This window comes from Aplysia californica, unplaced genomic scaffold, assembly GCF_000002075.1.
Source record: "Aplysia californica isolate F4 #8 unplaced genomic scaffold, AplCal3.0 scaffold00708, whole genome shotgun sequence".
Taxonomy (NCBI): domain Eukaryota; kingdom Metazoa; phylum Mollusca; class Gastropoda; order Aplysiida; family Aplysiidae; genus Aplysia; species Aplysia californica.
The window spans coordinates 99548-104045 of NW_004797978.1; positions in this window are offsets into that span (position 1 = coordinate 99548).

The window sequence follows — 4498 nt, forward strand, 5'->3', positions numbered from 1 at the left end:
GTACCTTTGTGTAGGGTTTCTTGAAGGAGGGCAACATGAATCTGCCTGTCCTTCAGTACTTTGAGGAGTTCTGTTTTTTTGTTCCTCAAACCACAGATGTTGAGTTGCAAGAGGTTGAGGAAACTCTTCTTCTGGTTGGGGATGTAGTTTGCTCCCTTCTCACGCCGAGAGCTTTTCGGTGCCGGTTTAGCACTGTTTCTGTGTGCATCACCAGTAGCTGACTTGTCGCTCAGAAACGAGGCGACGTCCGAGCTCGCATGTAATTTATTTTTTTGTGTCATGGCATTGTGGACTTGGGTGTCTGTGGACTGTCTGCCAACCCTGAGAAGAGGCCATTCATGTTGAGGATAGGAGGGTACTAAGGCATTTCTCAATATTTAAATGAGACCCATCACCAGTCCTTGATCCCCTTCTCTTCATATAATCTTCATCAAAACTGTACTGGTGTTGAAATTTGTTTATCTCGCCTCATCGAGTTGACTTGAAATATGATATGTAGTCAGCAGTTGTCACTTTTGTTTTTAATGGTTTACGTAGACTTTCCCTTGGCAATAAAATATATGCAATCAAAGTAAAGCTTATCAGAATTTGGCATTTTCCTCTCCTTGTTTCTGAAAAACTTTTGGTCAGTTCGGACAAACAGCAGTAGGCCTTTTCAAACTACATGTACATCGCAAGTAGGAAAGGAAACGTTTGTGTAGGTGTCAATATTTTATATTTCTTTGCAGCATGTGTAGAGTGCAATGTGAACCCGTACAGCTGTAGTTTTAAACTTGTACAAGAAGCATTGAAGTTAGCATCACATCCTTCAGTAGGAAATTTCAATAATGGACAAAATGGGATTGATTTGAATTTGACAAACTTATCAGTGATACCTAACAAACATTTCACTAAGGGAGTTTTCTCACATTATGCACTAAATGCTTTTAATGCATGGTCACTTTCCACTGTCATAGAAATTGCCTGTTACTTACTAGTCTCATTTTATTTCATCAATCAATAATAAATGCAATAATTATCGTGTCATAAATCTTTGTGTTATAGTTATTGTTTCTTGTTGGTGTTGTTGCTATTGTTATAAACTGTACAAAAACTACCGTTTTAGTGGTTTGTCTTGGTTTTTAATTTTTGTCTTGATTTTTCATTTTATGTTTCATGCCATATCACGGTTTGGTGGGCTGCTCCACAACATGCCATATCACGGTTTGGTGGGCTGCTCCACAACATGCCATATCACGGTTTGGTGGGCTGCTCCACAACATAGCATTGGATCGAAGGGCAAGAGCCCAGGGATTGCTGGATCAATAACAACAACAACAACAAGCCATCTTTTACCACACTAAAAGTCACAAGGGAAAAAATGGATCTTCTTTCTAACGCCTATCTCCGATAAAACAGGGAACAAAGCAATATCAATTCACACTGTATCAGAAGAAATTTGCTGTCAGTTCGAACCCTGTCGCTTGATTCAGTCAATAACTCCACTTCTTGCTACACCAAGTGTGTTCAGTCATGCTGTTCTGAAAATAATTACATGTATTTTACATGTAATTTGAACAGTTTCGATTGGGTGACCTTCTCTTTCCATATATCTTACTAAGTGTTCCTATTGCCCTAATCTGGAAATGACTTCAAAGTGTCAAAAGTACCCCAAAAAGCTCAAGACAAAATAAGTTAAAAGATGCTTTCGAAATCGTTAGTTAAAATCGTTATCTATTAGGGCAAATAAACTTCTTGATTCTTTTGCTGGCTAGTTATTGTAGGGACGGACAGGCCGCAACCTGCGACTGAGACCAAAGTTCGGTTTTCGGTCCTATCTGTGTTTGTACATAGTGACCAAGATCCTTTTTACATTGATATGAACAATTCTAATGATTGAAATCAGCACCAATCAAAGGAGAATTGCTCGGATAGATCACTCAGAAAAAAATCATAAGAATTGGTCAAGGGATGGCAAAGCTAGAGCGATTTGAATGAATGCAAAATCTTTAAATCGCTCTACTCTAGCTCAAAACAGGAGAAATCTATCTTGGTCAGTATGCGAGGAGAGCGACGATATGATGGTAAAACCTCACTCTAGGACTGTTTGGGGTAATAACCTGTTTGATTTTTATCCGGTGCGTGAATACAGAAATTTACAACAAAGTTACGTATATTGAACTTCAATACAGACTGAAACTGAGGCAGAAACGTATGGAGAGACTGGTCACTCAGCGGGTCACCTATGTCACAAAATTATTATAATATATTTGAGAGGGGACCTAAGTGAGGATTAAAGGAGTGAATTTTATGGAAGACCTAAGTGGGTGCATTCGTTTAGAAAAACTTTGGTCATCCACTTAGGTTTTGTATGTTTTGAATTTGAAGAGTGATCGAGGATTGGTTGATTGGGGTTGATGAATATTAGATCTACTCAGGCTGCCGTTTATGCATAATTTATTTTAATTTCATTGTTTTAAACAAGATATGTGCCAGGACTACCCAAGTCATATTTTTACACTGGGCACCCGATGTCGGGAAATAGAGTTATATATATATATATATATATATATATATATATATATATATATATATATATATATATATATATATATATATATCTATCTATCTATCTATCTATCTATCTATCTATCTATCTATCTATCGAAGTGTTATTCTACACCCAAATTATATATACGAGCCCAGGTCAAAAGGTGACAAATGTTCCCATTTTTAGAATGGTTTATTCAGCACCAACATTGCTTCTATTTACACGAGAAATGTCTGCTCCACCAGAACTGACAAGTTTTGGGATAGTTTTTATCCTCATTTGAACCTTTGGCGAGAAAACAAGCAAATGTTTGACTGTCTAGGCGGTGACTCGTGTGAATGATGACACAATAGTTTCCTTTCAAAAGAAAATTTGAGCATGCGCACTGATGTTTTTCTTGCAAGAGATTATTGATTATTTTTGTAATCAACTAACAAATGCCAAGTTGACTGAAAACTTAACCAACTTTTGGGGGTTTGGGTGTGCATGTTCGTGGTCATCAGTCACATGAGACACTGTGTAGATTTTGCCAATAACTGTCTGTTCCTATTTTGTCATTCATGCTTGATCTGGTTTGTACAAGCTTAGGCAAAGGAGCAGATTTCGCGTTCCAATCCCACATCATAACAGACTTGATGATTCTTCGCAATGGACACTGTAAGTGTCTCATATGACACCACTATAATAACAACAAACGTAACCACACAAAGAACAACAGTCAATATAACAACTAAACAAGTCTGACAGTTATACAAGCACTATTTATTAACGGTTGTTTCGATGGCTTAGGCTGCCGAACTCGTAGCTCTGCAAAACAAGAAACAGGGAAATGTTATTCTAGTAATTCTACAGAATGTCCTATTAAAAAAATAAAATCATACATACCTGCTACTTTGAAACTAAAGTGTGAAAAATGGTATTGGAACAATTTTCCTATAATAATAATGATATTAAATTGCAAGACAAAAATTTCACAGTGAGGTGTCTAATGGGACAAACATAGACTGGCATGATGACGGTTGTGGTCATCAAATCTTGGTGTCATATGAGGCACTAGAATTGGGAGAGTGAGAACAATTTTGTTTTGGTTTACATGGCATTGTTCGAATTGAGCCACAATAAATAACACATTTATTTTTATTGAAAAATAAAAGATTGGGTTTATTGGGCTGTGCTTTAATTGATCAGGCTCAAAAGTGTCTGGTGCTTCACCTGACCACAGCACAATGATGTCATCAACTTCTGGGGATTTTTGTTTCATGCATGTTTTACATGGATGTCTTAAATGGGCTCTAAATTACATGGACTGGAGTAAACAAACTATACAGCAAAGAGCAAAGCCGAGTTTTTATCAAATACTTGAAATCTCTGCCACACGTAAAATTGTATTGTTCACAGCACTTCCTGCTTCTCACACACATTTTGATTACTCATATGGCCTACGCACAGCTTATCAATAACACTTGTTACTTGCAAAACTTGTTACAAGAAATTATTTTTAAAGTGAACACAGTTTTTGCATTAATGCTTCTCAAAAACATGCGTTCAATACGCATAATGTCCCAGTTAGAAAAACCTGACAGACTTGTTATTAAAAGCAATAAATAAAATATTGCCCCAGCTGTAAACATCTAAAAATCTGTAGAAAACACGCGCTTGGATATTTGTTTTTATTACTAGTATTTATTAATGAATTTTCTAGAATACAGCTAGCAGACGTTTACGAAATTGTTGATCTATTACGGCAAATTGATACAAGTCAATGTGCAAAAATAGGAGAACCTAAGTTCATTAGTTGAGGAGATATTTGACAGTTAGTAGCGCCACAAAGTTTTGACCGCACTATAATAATGGCACTCCCCTTGAATCATGCAATCATTGTGTCAGGTGACAAGCGAGAATGAGAGAGAAGAAGGAGAAAAAGAAAGATAGACAGTGATAAGTCCTAGAGATTTTAAAGTCCGAGTG